Here is a 17,061-nt window from a genome sequence, read left to right as displayed (position 1 = left end):
CGCTAAGGCTTTGTTGAAGGTTGATATGGATTAGAGGCCATATGTAATGCACAGTTTACTTGGGATTAAGCCCTCTGAAGACTTAGTTCCAAGTAAATATGTGCAGGATCACGTGATTCATGCTCAGTTGCAGTGAAGCATCACTAAGTCAACCTAGATTTCTAACCTGTCCTTTTGGTTCTGGTCAAGAATTTCTGACTGAAGTATTCAAATTTGGTTTGGCTGTAAAATCTAGGGAATAAATAGAACTACTTCCTTAAAAGCCCTGGAAGGAAGAGGACTCACTGGTCCAAGAAATGAACCAAAGCCCCCTTCCCTAGTTTTCTCTCAGATCCTTATTTCATCTGGAAGCAATATTGGCGATACGCGTAGGAGGCTTCAAAGAACACATTTCTCCCAAGATACCACCCAGAAAAGGAATGAGAGCAGTCTTTCTTTCCAGGAAGCCTGATTAAGTGCCCCTTGTAATAATAGCTACGATAGAATGGGAAGCATCACCATATTCACTACTATTCGTCAGCTGACATTTATTGCTGTGACAAAAGAGCAACAGCTCTTTATCTGTGTCACAGAGCGATCTCTTAAATACTTGCACTGGGGCAACTGCTCACATGTTATGTCAGTGACTGGCTCAGGACCCCAAACTGGAGGCAATCCATCCTTGCCTCACGGTGAAGACTGGTTACTGGCTGAAACTGAGAGACTGAAAACACTGCCACACCATACCTTTAAATCACATTCAACACATATTTAAAGCACAAGACTTCCTGGGAACTGTAGTGTTCCCTCCTTGTATGACTACAATTCCTAGAACCATAAACAAACTACAGTTCTCGGGATTCTGTGAGGGGAGTTATGTGTTTTTAATGTGTGCCGAATGAGCTTTAAATGTATGGTGTGGATCTCCCCAAGGTAATGTTATGGGTGTGGCAACACTCTCTTTTGTTCCATAGTGTTGGAGCTCCCACCCACCCCAATCTCCAAATATGCTCCTGATTTACTATTTTTTTAAAAATAGTAATTAATTTCTGTTGAATGTCCCACCTTTTTTACATTAATATTTAAATCCAGATACAACAAAACAACAATTTTATTATTATTATTTCTTTCTTTTTTAAATAACTTTTTATTCAGAATTAAAACAAAACATATTATCCAGAAATATATCATCCTTGTTTCCCCCCATTTTTCCTCCCTCCCCCTCCCTCTCCCCACAGAACCCACCCACCCCCACCCCCTGACTTCCCTCAGTTGCAGTCTTTGATTTCTCTAAAAATGCTGTTTTCTGCATATTACACAGTTGTATAGATCCTCAAACTATTTAACTGATTATTATCAATAAAAAGTTTGTGAATGTTTATTCAAAACCAGCCAAGGAGTCCAGTTCGCTTTGTTGCGTCTTCAAATACTTTGTAAAGGGTTCCCATTCATCTTTAAAGTCACAGTTATCCTTGTCCCGTAGCTTGTATGTCAGTTTTGCCAGTTCTGCATAGTCCATCAATTTTTCTTGCCATGATTCTTTAGTTGTGAGGGCGATCTGGCTGCGACATCTGTCACCCCATTGATCGCCAGGGTTGATTCGGCTGATCTGACTGGCTAGGCGGGTGTCCCCTTCCTCCCTCATCGCTCCATGTGCATCCCTCCCGAAGCTGTGCGCTCGGTGGAAGAGGATGACCATCCCAGATAGAAGGCGTGTACCGTTCTTCGGTCAAGGGTATACGATAGCTGCGCTCTCCTGCTAGAACCTCCAAACAATTTTATTATTTATACCCCACCATTCTGGATGAGGTTTCCCAACCACTCTGGGCAGCTCCCAGCAGAATAGTAAAAACATGATAAAACATCAAACATTAAAAAACTTCCCTAAACAGGGCTGCCTTCAGATGTCTACTAAAAGTCAGTTAGTTGTTTCTTTCCTTGACATCTGAAGGGAGGGCGTTCCACAGGGAGAGCGCCACTACTGAGAAGGCCTTCTGCCTGTTTCCCTGTAACTTCGCTTCTCACAGTGAGGGAACCAGCAGAAGCCACTCAGAGGAAGACTGAATGATGGGGGAGGAGATGCTAAATGAAAGGACAATCCGTTTTTTTTCAAAGAGGCTCTGGAAGATTAAAAAGAAAACACTTCACAGTGGTACCTCAGGTTACATACGCTTCAGGTTACATATGCTTCAGGTTACAGACTCCGTTAACCCAGAAATAGTGCTTCAGGTTAAGAACTTTGCTTCAGGATGAGAACAGAAATTGTGCTTTGACGGCGTGGCGGCAGCAGGAGGCCCCATTAGCTAAAGTGGTGCTTCAGGTTAAGAACAGTTTCAGGTTAAGTACGGACCTCCGGAACGAATTAAGTACTTAACCTGAGGTACCACTGTATTTCTAAGTTTTGTTTGACTTAGTTGCCCACTTTCAATTATGAAAAATCCCAACTCCACCAGCCCGAGGTAATGCAGGCTATGCATCAAAAACTCCCCTGGGCTTTGTGTTTAGGTTCTGTATTTATTCTAAATGAAGTCAGGCAAATCTTATTTAGTCATTGATGAGGGAACCTCAAAAGCCTGGAGTTTCAATTTGGATAAACACTGAAATGTTTAGCGATTTGTCTAAATTTAACCTACCACAGATGTGAGGGAATGAAATGTTAGGCATCTAGCAGGGCATCTCTTTATCCGCTGGTTCCAGATGCAAGCTTTTAAAGTGCACAATCCTCAAAAGTTGCTAAATTACAGTGGTCACCAAACTTCACTTTTCCATTGATGGATATGAAAACCATTGTTGTTGTTGTTGTTGTTGCTGCTGCTGCTGCTGCTGCTGCTGCTATACCGCCCTTCATCTGAGGATCACAGGACAGTTTGCAATATAAATACACAAAAATATATACCAAACAAAATCCACCAACCCCACCCCAGTTTAAAAGGCCCTAGATTGTTTAATTAGCTAAAGACCTGGGAGAAGAGGAATGTTTTTGCCCTGCACCTAAAGATATGTTATGAAGGTGCATTGACTAAGACAGCAGCTGGAGTTGGATGTCCTACACCTCTTGCAAATTGGAAGGTGGCCATTTGTTATTGCCAAAATCAAGAGAACAGCCGAAGCTACATTGAGCAACACCTCATCTGTGTGAAGTTAAGGCACAGACCGCTAGGAAATGTCTTCCTGCGCAAGTCACAATGAATTTGGAAATGAATGTGAACTCTTGTACAGCTCCTGGTCTTTCCAATGGAACTTGCATAGGAAATGTTCTCAGTGGGTGCCACCCATAATTTTCTCTAACACTAGATCCATTATAACATGGGACTCATTACACAACGCATATGCCTGCAGGCTTGCCAGCACACAGTTTGCCTTACAGACCAGGCTGTGCTAGCCAGCAACCACTGGAAACATTTGCAGACTTGAGCCTAGGACACTAGTCATCATGAAACTCTTGCTCAGGAAACACACAACAGCTGTAAATGGAAAAAAAGGAAGTCTTTAGTGTAAATGCTCAGAAGTCTTTTCTGGGAAATAAACATGTCAGATACGAACACACAATATTTCAATATTCCACATTGGTGTCACTGAAAATTGCACAGTGGAGCAAACAAATGCAGGCTGCAATCCTATACACACTTACCTAGGAGTAAGCACCATCGGACTCAATGGAACTTACTTTTGAGCAGACATGCATAGACTCACGTCAGTATTTTCTGTTCTGAAGTATCTCGCCTATCCTAAGAGATATCAATGATTGATAACATTTGAAATAAACATTTTAAAGATTGTCCTTTGATTAAAAGTTTTTTTAATCAGTTGACTATCGTGATTTTAAGTGATTAATTAAACCAATTAAAATAAATGCCATAGTTTATCATTACAGATGACATTTTGGATGTGTTTTAGGGATGTGAAGTTATTCAAAGATGCCCTTAATTGATTAGCTGCTTTGCTTTAACTGATTAAAATAAGTAATGATAATGTTTGGATTACTATCACTTGACATTTACTTGACAATAAAGTAAAACTAGTTCACTGTTGGGGAAACCATCTTAACTGATTTCAAGATGTACTTATTTGACAAATCTACCATCTGGACTAAAAGGAAAGTTAAAAAAACAGGTTCCTGAAGAGAGCCCTAAGTGTGGAGCACTTGATATGGCTGATACAGTTCTACCCCCCTCAATCTACTCCATGTGAGACAAGGACTTTCACTCCTGAGAAACAGTGGGGCTTGGGGGCGGGGTCAGCATGAAAATTGGGGAGCATTTCATACAGGGATGGAGGACGAGTTTAAAAATTCTAATATAAGTCAATGAGATTCCTTACAATCAGAGACACTTGAGATGTATAATTAGGTGCAAATATCAACTGGCTCATTAGCTGGTGCCATTGCCTTCCTATAAATGAAAATAACAGCCTAGACTAATTCTGATCTCCTAGAGGACAAAAAAGAGGGTAGCACAGGGATCCTGAGATTAGAAACACATACCATAAGCACTTGCCTTTTTCCACCGAGACAGAGGTGGGGAACCTCAGGCCCCGGGGCGTAATGAAGCCTTCTAGGACTCTCTGTCTTGCCCTTGGAACCCTTTGCAGGCTGCACCATCTCTCCCCAGACTACTTGCACCCAAACTGTCTTTGCCTGACTGCAACATGTCCTTGAACATTGATAACACCATGCCCTCCAACAGTCTGCTGATTAAATCGGGACACACATCTTTCGGCGCTGTGTTCCCATGTGAGCCAGCTTGGGCTTCTGACAACTCTCCTAACCACTCTCAGCACCCGACTGTTCCCAGAATTCTTTGAGGGAAGCCATGACTGTTAAAGTGGCCTCATAGCGCTTTAAATGTATAGTGCAGATGAGACCTATGGAAATAATTATTTTGGTGTTCCCCCTTCCCCCAATTCCACACTTGCTGATGTCATTTGGAAGCCAACTGAGATGCCAGCCATTCTGTGTTTTAGGTCTCCTGTTCTAATTCAACCCTCTAATGTTTAACTTTCCCTGAACGGTGACTTCTTTTCAGACTTAAACATTCCCTCCCTCTCTCTTAGAAAGCATCTGTTTCCTGGCTCCCTTTTCAGGAGACCTGGGTGGCCCAAGTCTGCACTTGTTTGAGAAACAAACCCTCACCTACTGTTCAAAGCCTTGATTTTTTTTTAAAAAAAAATATTGGGTATATATTTTCTCCTCCTCCTCCATGCTTTATTTTTTTTTTTAAGCCTGTAACCAGACTCAGTAAAAAAAGAAAAAGAAGAAAGTCTTTCAGACAAGCCAGCTAAAGTAGAAGAAAAATATTCTGAGGAGCAGCATTTAATGTCCTCTGCCCTCAGGCTGGAATCGCAGGTTTGTTTTCGCACAGCTGTGCCATTTGGAATGTCCCCATGTGGCCAAAAGCAGACTGTGTTCTTCCTTTCTTCCCATTTTTCTCACAGATTACAGAAGTTCACACACAGGGATATCTCACACATTGTTTAGCCTTAAGGCTGCCTTCTGTGTGCCTTTAATGGGCACAGGCTGACTCCCTCAAGTCGCTCCTGGGCTCTGAATACACAAGAGAGAGGCTTGTGTGAACGAACAATTTTTGTGACTGGATTCCTGACAGACCCCAAGGGCCTAGCTAGCAGTTTACATATTGAGCAGATAACCTCATGTATGTTCTTCGTGCATTCAGCAAAACATGGAGATAACTTTTCAGGGAATTTCACTAGTTTTAAGTGACAACAGCCCTGCTGAGCCATAGTGTTAAACTATGATTCAGGATCATGAGAATCAGCTGCAATGAGCCTTGGTCACATGTCTTCTCCTCTTCTCCTTTCTTGGGATGAGTTCAAAAGCTCGCGCTTTTTCATTTTGAATAAACCACAGTTTCCAGTTACATTCAAACTTGGGAAACTGTAGATTATTTGACTGTAGTTAGTTAACAAACCAGGATTCGAAACCATGGTTTGACTCTGGCTAGTTTGAACTAAACACAAATCTGGTTGCAACAGGAAACAATGATGGATTCAAAACTAGCAGCGTAAATTTTCAATCTCCTTCTCTTACTGTAGATGTGGATAAGATGTTGGGGAAGCACCAAAGTTTCCCATGCCTCAATCTCAAAACATGAAATCATTGGTGGGGGACCTTTAGCCCCATTTGGCCCATGAGACAGTTTGTGCCAAACCACAGTCACCTGACATATGTGATTTTAAGTGTGTGGCAGGTAAAGTTGTGACTCTTGCAGAGTTTGAGTCAAGCAACACCCAGATGACTTCAGATAGAGAAGGCTGTCATAAAGGATCCTTTATTGTCCTTATACTTCACCTCTTTCCTAGTTTTCCATGTTTGTCTTGAACATTGTTTATATGCTTCATGCTTCCTGTGGAATTTTCCATCAGGGTTGTATAGTGAAGGGCACCGAGGCACTGAACATATTAGTGCTGACACACTGGCGAAGGAACAGAGGTCGAGAGGTCATATAAAAGTCTGGATGCCTCTGAAGATTCTTCAGATCTATGAATGCGAAACACATGCTATTTCTTTCTCTTCGCAAAAGGGTAACTAGTTGGCTTTTAAATTTATTTCTCCTACTTGCTTTATTGATTTCATCTAGTAATAATTTATTCCTCATGCTTATTACTCTTTGACTGAAATAGCTCTTTCAGTCATAATTTCCTTTAACAAAAAATTCTTGTTTCTCCAGCCTCCTCATCAGTCAGAAGAGTTTCTCTCATTGAATTTGATCAAATCTCCTACAATTTTAAATATGCCTTGTTGCCCACCAAGCCATCCTTGTCATTATCTTTTTTTGAAAAAGAAATCACTGTATATCTTGGTGGATTATAGATTCATTTTAACTTAGTCTTTAGGTAAAAAAAGAGCAAAGACCGTGAAAATAATTCACAACTAGATTATAGAGCCACGAGTGCCGGTTTATTGTTCAGATGTGTTGCATTCACTGATAGCACCACAAGAAACCAAGATGATTTCTGATAGCACTATGTGTCAGGGAGGATATCTTGACTGAGTTGTGCCAACTTTCCAAATGTGAGAGAAATCAGTTGAAGAAGCAGCAGGTTGATGTCAGGGACTGGTTAGATGCAGAAGAATGGTGGGAGAAACCAGCTGAGGAATCTCCAAGGGAAGAAGACTCAGAGCCAGGGGAATGGTGGTTGGACCACAATGAGTGGTCAGAGGGAGAAGACTGGGAAGAGAGGTGTCGGAAGCTGAAGAGGAAACAGGGCTTAGTGAGCAGGGAGAGTCTGTGACGAAGAGAAGTCCAGAATTTTCCTTCACAACATGAAGAAGTTGAGCATGTGAGTTTTTTTTTCCTTACATGTAAGTTATAGCAGCCATTTTGCTCTACTTGTCCATGGCTGCTTTAATTTCCTAGCTGTATTTAGGAAGCTAGTGCTGGGAGTGCAGTGGGAGGGTATCATTTTTTCCTCTCCTGGGCATTTATTTATTGGGTACCTATCAAAAAAGGAAATAAAAATGGCAGCATGCTAAAAGTGTCTGTAAATTACACAGCGCTAATTGAACTATTGTGTAGGGTTTTTTATATTTGAATCTGTTTTATGAGACTCTTCTATTGTGTTTATACTATATTTTTGTATGCCACTTGGAGATTCATATATATATATATATATATATATATATATTCAGATTTATTTATTTTTATTTTTATTTTATTTATTATATTATTTATTTTTAATTTTTTGTGTTGACTTCTGAGCTGGGGGATAAAAAAAGAGAGGATATGAATTGGCTCCTAAATGTCCACAGAATATTTTGCTATGCAGGGAAATGTGTTTTTAAGGAAATGGTGATTAACGAGTTAACAACTGTTGCAGAAATGGGCCAAAAGAAAAGGATATTTTGCTCCAAATGCTTGCTGTTGCGTGCTGTCACCAAGTGTTATCCCATTAGTACAAATTGCTGCTTGATGAGACCAAGCTGAATCAATATGGTGAATGTCACCCATAAGCAGAGGGGTCAGGTTGCCGGTAGGGAATATGATCCTGGAAACCAGTCACAATTATGAAAGATTAGGTGAAAAGGAAAGGCAACAAGGAATTCAGAGTCTGGCATAGCTGGAGTGCAACATTTATCTTTCAAAAAATGTTAGCAGTTTGCAAATATTAAGCTTAAATATTGACAGCTAAGCTTGAGTTCACCAGTTGTTTCCTGAACCCTTTTATCTCAGCATTCAAAACTAGCTAATTCTTTTTGTGCTGTGAGAAAGGACAGCTGTCAATGGTGCCAGAAACCACCTTCTTCCAATAACATGTAACATTTTTTAAAAATTGAATTGCTTCCTATGAAATACCTTGTAGTGATTTAACAACAAAAGCTTCAACTGTAACAAACAAGTACAAAGCAATTTCTTATATAAAAACAATTTCACATCCAATACAGGCACAGACTGGTATAAAAATCTCTGCTTAAATGGCTTTTGTAAAAGAAAGATGTTTCAGAGCCATCAGAAAAGACAATAGCATATTTTGTTATCCTAAATATTGACGTCACTTCTCTTTTGTGTTTTCTTGCACTCACAATGGTGCTTTGGGCTGCAATTGCTGGTGCTGGGAAGTCCATAACTTGAGGGTGGCAGGACATAGTCTAAGTCATGTGAGACATTCTATTTTCTGTTCTTGTTGCTTTAATAACATTTAGTTCTTCCCAAAGGCTCGTGGGCTGTAACCTTGAGTACACACAGTAGGGAGTATGGCTCACTGACTTACCTCTGCATAACCTTGCCAACAAAGCTCCGTATAGTAAAAGCTATGGTTTTCCCAGTAGTGATGTATGGAAGTGAGAGCTGGACCATAAAGAAGGCTAATTGCCAAAGAATTGATGCTTTTGAATTATGGTGCTGGAGGAGACTCTTGAGAGTCTCATGGACTGCAAGAAGATCAAACCTTTTTTTATATATAAAATATTTATTAAAGTTTTACAAAAAATAGAGGTTTACAGAATAAAAAGAAAGCATAAAAAGAAAAAAAAAGAAAAAATACATAAAATACAAAAATACATAAAAAAGAAAAAAATAAAGTACAAGATACAAAAAGCAAATAGGTAAAAAAAATTAAAAACAAATCCATTTTTTGATATCTTTAAGCTCATTTGCTTGTTTCCTTGACCTCCTCACACCTCCCCTTTTTGTATTCCCATTTACATAATCAATTCAGCAAATCCTTACCCTCTTTCATTTATCTTAACTCTATATCTTAACATATTATAACTAAATATTTTCATCCATTATCTATCCATTTTTGCATATTCTTATTAACTTTGTTACTAATGCCACTTATTTTCAATCCAACATCATTTTAACATTCATTAATTTTACAATATTTCTGCAAGTAGTCTTTAAATTTCTTCCAATCTTCTTCCACCAACTCTTCTCCCTGGTCTCGGATTCTGCCAGTCATTTCCGTGCAAGAAGATCAAACCTATCCATTCTTAAGGAAATCAGCCCTGAGTGCTCACTGGAAGGACAGATCTTGAAGCTGAGGCTCCAATAGTTTGGCCACCTCATGAGAAGAGAAGACTCCCTGGAAAAGACCCTGATGTTGGGAAAGATGGAGGGCACAAGGAGAAGGGGAGAGAAGGGGACGACAGAGGACGAGATGGTTGGACAGTGTTCTCGAAGCTACCAACATGAGTTTGACCAAACTGTGGGAGGCAGTGGAAGACAGGAGTGCCTGGCGTGCTCTGGTCCAGGGGGTCACGAAGAGTTGGATACGACCAAACGACTAAACAACAGCAACAACAACAAACATGTATTGGAGCATAGGAAGGTGCCTTATATTTTAGACCACCGGTTCATCTAGCACACAATTGCCTACATCAGCTGGCAGTGTCTCTCTTGGGTTCTGGCAGGAGTCTTTCTCAGCAGTACCTGGAGATGATGGGGATAGAAGCTGGGACCTTCTGCATGCAAAGGAGATTGTTGACCACTGAACTACAGTCCTTCATAGGACTACACTGCCAAACATCTGATGGGTCTTACCCTTATGGAAGCCACGCTCGTTCTTTTTCAGCAAGACCTGTTCTTCTATATGCTTAATAATTTTATCTTTAATAACACTTTCCAGCAGTTTTACTGGAACATATGTTAAACCAATTAGACTGTAATTTATCAGATCCCCCCTACATCCCTTTTCAAAATTTGGTTACATTGGCCACTTTCTGGTCCTCGTGAATGAAGGCTACATATTTTTGTTAGAAGATCAGAAATTTTATATTTGAGTTCTTTGAGAACTCTCAGATGGATGGCATCTAGACCCAATGATTTGTTCATTTTTAATTTGTCAATAAGGCCTAGAACTCCATACCTTGTCATTTGCCTCATTTCCTCATAGTCACTTCCTAAGAAACTTAAGTTAGGCACAGGGATTTGCCCTTCAACTCTGTCAGTAAAGACAGAGGCAAATAATTCATTCAGTTTCTATACAATCTCATTTTTGTCCTTTAGCTCACCTTTGACTCCCTTGTTGGCCAAAGGTCAGCCTTTTGCAGGTTTCCCTTTCTAATGATTTTAAGTATTTTTTCATTGTTGGTCTTAATGTTTTTTAGGTAAGTGTTCCTCAAATTCTTTCTTGCTTTCCGCATCTGTTCTTGTCTGCTTGCATTTTATTTGCCAGAGTTTGTATTCCTTTTCTTCTCCTCATTTGGACAAAACATTCATTTTCTGAAGATAGCTTTCTTGCCTCTAATAGTTTGTTAAACATGACTCCGCTAGTTAACCTTGCTGACATCCTCTTAGTCTTGGTAGTACCTTTCCTGATTTGTGGTACAGGCGAACTAATACCAGTGTACTGGAAGAAGCAAAGATCACCAGTGTTGAAGTGATGATTCTTCAACATCAACTTTGTTGGGCTGGTCATGTTGTGTGGATGCGTCTTCCAACAACTCTATTCCGAACTTAAAAATGGAAAGCATAATGCTGGTGGTCAACAAAAGAGGTTTAAAGACTGTCTCAAGGCAGTTTTTTTTTAAAAAAATGTAGTATAAACACCAACAATTGGGAAACACTTGCCTGCGAGTGCTCCAGTTGGAGAACAGCCTTTACCAAAGGTGTCATGCACTTTGAAGATGCTCAAACTCAGGATGCAAGGGAGAAACATGCTAAGAGGAAGGCACACTTGGCAAACCCTCAGCACAATCAACTCCCACCCGGAAACCAATGTTCCCACTGTGGAAGGACGTGTGGATCCAGAATTAGCCTCCACAGTCACTTACGGGCTCATTGTTAAACCATGCTTATGGAAGACAATCTTACTTGGCTATGAGCGATCACCAAAGAAGAAGAAGAAGACACTCTTTGTTTTAGCTGAGCTATTATTGTGGTTTCGAATAACCTTGAAGCATTCTGGAGAGATTTGACCCTCTTCACTTTCTCTTTCAACTTCCTTGACAACAATCTCCTCATTTTTGAGAAGCTTTGTCTTCTGAATTCAAATGTGAGTATGTTGAACTTTATTGGTAAATGCCCGCTTGCATATATATTAAAACTGGTAGCACTGTTGTCACTTTTCCAAGTCAGTTCAACAGCACATCCTGGGTGCCACTTAAAATTAAGGGTCTTCTCCCCTCTGGTTGGTTTCACAACCAACTATTCTGCAGCATGGAATTTAGAGTACCTAGAAATTTAACCTTTTTGCCATAACTCAAGTTTGCATTTATCCCAACCGTGTGAAGGGAATTGTCACAAAGTACTGCCACATTTCCTACTTGGGGAATCCTTGATTTCATGTCCCATTTTGGTAGCAGATGACATGCTTTGTATGTAAACGTTTCCAGGACCAATCCTCAACACCTTCAGTTAAAGGCTCAGTTAGAAGGGGGAGAAGCCTCTTCTGAAGACCCTGGGGAATCTCTACCAGTCAGAGTAGACAGTACAGAGTATGTACTGAACTAAGTAGTATGTACTGAACACAGAGTAGTACTGAACTAAGCAGACTAATAGCCTTTCCTGGTAAAAGGCAGTTTCCTATATTTCTGCATCTGGACCACTCATTAACTTAATTTACAGGCCTGTTGCAAGACTAAAATCCTGCCAGGTATTGGTTGGAAAAAGGTTATATATAAATTGGACAGTGGAACAGCATTAATCTCCACTGAACTAGATCAGGGCAAAATACCACTGTCAGTTTGAATCTCAGTACTTGGTGAAATTGGCACTTAGGAACAGAAAAATATAAACATGTTTATCATTAGATTATCTGACATCCTTTGACCCCCTGGGACCCTAGAGTGTCTCGCAAGAATGAACAGTTAGTTAAAATACTAACATCAAATCAAAACAAGACAAACATCACAAAAACAACCAGGGAGCTTTAACAGTTAATATTATTAAAACAGAACCACATATGGCACAGCGATTCCAGTAGAACAGCAATGCAAGGAGTAATGGGAACGGCAAGATGAGCCATCTATCAAAATCATACAGCGGCATGCCCCAGCCTAGTGCACTCCACATGTTGAACTCCAGCTCCCATCATCCTTGACCAATAGCTATGCTGATTGGGGCTGATGGGAGTTGTAGTCTCTCCCCCAATAAACCCCCCCTCAAACCCAGAGGGGCATTACATTGGGGAAGGCTGCCTTACAGAATGGCCTTCTGGATCAGTGAGTGATTATTTAGCTGAGTATTCTGCTCGTGGACCACCAGATGTCTCTGGAAAGCTCAATAAGCAGGGAACACTCCCCACCCAATCTGTACTCTATCCTATGCAGGTGGGGAGTGCAGGTGGAGAGTGAATTCCATGCAGGTGGGGAGGGCATCTAGGGTGTAAAACTGGGACACGAGGTAGCCTACTGGGAGATACATGGGAGAGTGTTTCAAAATGCTACATCCTGCGACACCTGCTGTAGCTAAACATATATTCTGCTTGCTGGCAACTAATAATAATAATAATAATAATAATAATAATAATAATAATAATAAATTTTATTTATATCCCGCCCTCCACAGCCGAAGCCGGGCTCAGGGTGGCTAACAACAGTAAAACAGTACAACACAACACAACACTCTAAAATCATTCATTATAAAATTAATCCAAATCAAACCAATGGCAACCATTGGGCCAGAGCTCCGCGAAGATTGCTGAAGGAGGGAGTCAGGCTGTGCCCTGGCCAAAGGCCTGGTGGAACAGCTCTGTCTTGCAGGCCCTGCGGAAAGATGTCAAGTTGCATCAAGATGTTGTATTAAATGATATAAATATATAGTTGATATAAATGATACAATTTGCATCAAGATGTTGGATGCCAAGTCCTGCTTCGCCAGTGGAGATTTCATGCCAGCTGTGGTGACCAGCATTCGTGGCATCTTTTGCCCCAGTGGAGCAGTCATAAGGCTCTCAAAAATATGAGAAATGAACGCATAATAAATTCACAGTTCTCAATTACTTGTCGTCTTTTTCTTCTTTTTTTTTAAACTAAAGATTTGAATACATTGCTTCCTCCAGTTTTCCCTTGTAGCAGAAAGGGACTAATGCTATGAAAGAGACTTTTCTTTTTAAAGAAGAGATGATTAAGAAGACAATGAAGAAATCAGCTGGTGCTCCAACTGCTTTGGCCATGAAAAGTGGTAAATGATTTTTGTTTATTAGTTTTCAAATACTATTAAAAGTCTGGTTGCTTGTTGTTTCACCATTGACACAAAAATAAAACATAGCTGATTAAATTGCATCCATGTGGGTCTAATGTTGTCATTATTTTTATTTTTCATATTTGATATTGGATCAGGACCTGTATAAAAATCCCCTATGGTATTGCTTTATAAATGATTTAAATCTACCCGGGTGATAAAAAAGGTGGATGATTTTTTTAAAAAAAGTGTCAGGGAAGACACTGAAGGTGTCATTCATTTTAACTCATTCAGTCCAAACCTGCCAGGCATCCTCATTTGTTCTGCCAAGCCATTTTGGCTAAGCCATGCTTATCTGCCAATCACCTGTTGCATAGGCAGGTAGAAAGAAATACAAAACATTATGTTTTCTCATTTTGCATTTTTCTGTTGTGAACTGCCCTGGGATCTTTGAATGAAGGACTGAATAATAATAATAATAATAATGATGATGATGATGATGATGATGATGATGATGCAGGGCAGAAAGGGACTTCAGAAGCACTGCATACTTAGCTCCTATTAGTGGGACTTCAAAGTGCAGTGCAGGGTTGTTTGCAACTCCCTTTGAAAATAGCCTTGTGCTGCGCTTTAAAGTCCTGATAATCAGCTGACCTTTGGGGCTTCAAAGCACCACACCAGTCTCTATGCAAGCCCCAGGGTGGCAATTTGGAGTCCCTATGATCAGCTGATTGTTGGGACTTCAAAGCACCATGTCACTTGACATCATTGTGACACCCAGTGATTAAAAGGAGGGTGAACCCCACCCAACTGCCAAATCTGGCCCACGGACAGGGGAGCAGGAGAGATAAGGCTCTGGCTGGATCCAGTTCCCTACTCCTTGTATAGACAATACTGAATGAGATGCACCAGTGGCCTGACTCTGTATAAAATAGCTTCCTGTGTTCCTTTGACTGGCTCAATCAGTGATCTGACTCAGTTATAAGACAGCTTTACTGGTTCAGAACCAGTTTCTTTAGCCGAAAGGTTGTTGGGTTAAACTCTGGGGGGAAGCATAGATTTTTTTAATTATTATTTTTTGCTTATTGCACAGTTGTTCTGATGGTGTGGTGTGGTCCTTCTGAAAGCTAAACAGCTCCTCTGTGCTTTCTAGGTACTGACTCCCCAACCATCAAGCTTGATGTGCAGCCAGTTTTTGCAACTTAAAGGATTATGTGAGAAAGACTGTAAAATACCAAGCATGTTCTCCATCAGCCAGGAAGTCTGCTAGAGCACACTCCTGAGAAGGAAACTGTGAAGCTATTGTCAGAGGCCTCAGCTGACCCCACTCTTGGAATCTTTTCAACCACCTGTTAGTACCTTGGCAAAGAGAATGGACTATGAGGAGCAATGACTGAAGGGGCTGCTCAGGAGGTCTGTGCTAACAAAAGCCTTCATAAGAAAGAGAGAGAGAGATGAATTACGAATCTTGAAGAGTGATCCATGGAAACAGGTCGTCTGATTAGGGTTCAGGTAACAAATTCCTAGGCTACGGTAGGTTGCAGCATGAATGAGTGGTTTTTATTACGAGCCACAGCACAGAAGAAGTGGACTGCAAATGGAATCCCAATTAAAGGTTGCTGTGGAATGGAGTATATGAGTTTTCTGTCCATCTGTATTTAGTTCAACCCAGTTGCTAAAGAGGATGGGGTTGATCTAGTGTAAAATATAATTTCAGCAGATCGTACAAGGACGATAAAATCTCCATTTGCCATATCAGATTAGATTCAGTTCACATTTAAAGGTGAACCTGCCAAATTTGCACTTTGTGGACAATTGGAAAACCAAAACACAACCATTTTTTCAAACTCTCTGAATTTTGCAATGCAGCTCTCCAGCTTAGTAGTGTGCACAATAATGCACATACTGTATTTGTGACCATAACTTGCAAATATGCCATATATTAGGGGAAATTGCTTTGCAAAAATGTGTCAATTAGGATAAATTAACACTAAAAAGCTGATGTATTTCATGAGAACTTTCTTAAAAGTTGCAAATTGATGTGGAAATGTGGAGAAGTGAACCAAGAACCGGAAAAAAGAGAAATGATTCATCCATCACTAGTTCTGATAGCCTAATCATTTATGAGCTGGTGCAGAAACCCTTAAGGCTCAGACAGAAGAATTATGTGTAACCAGCATACAGAACCCCTGTAAACTGGTCCAGTGGAGCCCAGCCTCTGGCTCTTCTATTTTACCACACATCTCCTGCCTGGCCTCTTGCTTCCCTCCTTGTCCCTGCCCATTTCTCCTCTCTTTCATTGCTTCTCTTCATTCATTGGATCTGCATACTCAGCCAAACACTGTCTGAAAATTCTGAGAAATTTCATCTGGGTCTTAGTTTCCTCTCCTCTGTTCCAGTTCCCCCATATCCTGTCTCTCACCACTCACAACAAAAGTAACCAAGTAGTCTCTACAATCCACCACAACCCACTTGGCAGTCATCACTGAATCACACACATGAATAATCTACCAGCCTCTCCTGTTATGAATGACGAACTGTGCATTTTGTCTCAGTCTGCACAGGCTTGAATCTGCATGTGGCACTCTAGGCTTAGGAAATGGCTGTGCCTCTCTCCAAAGCAAGTTTCGGAAGGGTGATTCCTGCTGCTACAAATCCATGGCCATCAGGATCATCTCACCATTTCCCTCCAAATGTTTTCAGCCTCCCAGCCAGTTTTCCCACCCCTGCCTGATCCGTATTTGTGTTACTTGAGGTCAGTTATTATAAACCACCATTCGCTTCTCAGGAATGCAGTAAATTCAGCGGCTGTATAAATGGAGTTTCTATCGACGCTCACAGCTCTCAGGCTTGTGACCGCCAGTAATCCCCCCCCATTCCAGTCCTCTGCCCCCTTCTCCCTTTCTCCTTCCAACATTAATGGTTTCCAGCTGTGTGTTCTTTGGATATGTCCCTGCATCGGCTTTTTCCATAATGTGGAGCCAGCCCACTTCCAAATCCCAGATGTGCTATTTATTTACTCTGCAGCATCTGGGTCTCGCTACGGTCCTGTCACTGCAACGTGGCAAACTTGTGAAAAATCAGACTGGCAGCCAGTTAACAAGCTGCATTACCCTGTGAGAACATTTCAAAGGAGAAAGTTAAAAGCCAGGAAAGGGTGTGTGTGTGTATGTGTGTGGAAAGGAGGGAGGGAATGATGGAAATCAGGAAGAAACAGACAATGTTTTTTTCTGTACCATGTTTTACAAGGTTACAGATGACTAGTAGTGACATTAACGTTGGAAGCCGGGGATTTTGCTCTTTTTGAAGAGGGTGCTGGAAACCCAATGAAGTCTATAGGAAGAAGGATGCATCTAACCACTGCCAAGGCAAGCATCTCATTAATAACTATTCCCTGGTCCAGACTCATAAATGGCACCTTCATGCAATCTATTGCAATGTAGGCAAGTGAAAACTGGAAAGTGAGCGAGAGCTCCCACAAATCCTCTGGCTGCACACACGC

At 40.9% G+C, this 17,061-nt stretch overlaps 1 long non-coding RNA gene across 1 annotated transcript in view; it reads right to left on the bottom strand.

The window, feature by feature from the left end:
• Positions 1-1,260: 1,260 nt before the first annotated feature.
• The window catches only part of LOC310766544, a 28,583-nt gene continuing 12,782 nt past the window's right edge, over positions 1,261-17,061 (bottom strand). The window contains exons 2-3 of the long non-coding RNA XR_014550238.1: positions 3,611-3,702; positions 1,261-2,099 (exon numbers count right to left, since the gene is read on the bottom strand). This is a non-coding gene — a long non-coding RNA (uncharacterized lncRNA). The remainder of the gene's footprint in view (positions 2,100-3,610; positions 3,703-17,061) is intronic.

This window comes from Podarcis filfolensis (assembly GCF_964270895.1).
Source record: "Podarcis filfolensis genome assembly, chromosome: 7".
Taxonomy (NCBI): Eukaryota; Metazoa; Chordata; class Lepidosauria; order Squamata; family Lacertidae; genus Podarcis; species Podarcis filfolensis.
The sequence above is the reverse complement of the archived record's forward strand: the minus strand, read 5'-3'. Positions and strand labels throughout refer to the sequence as shown.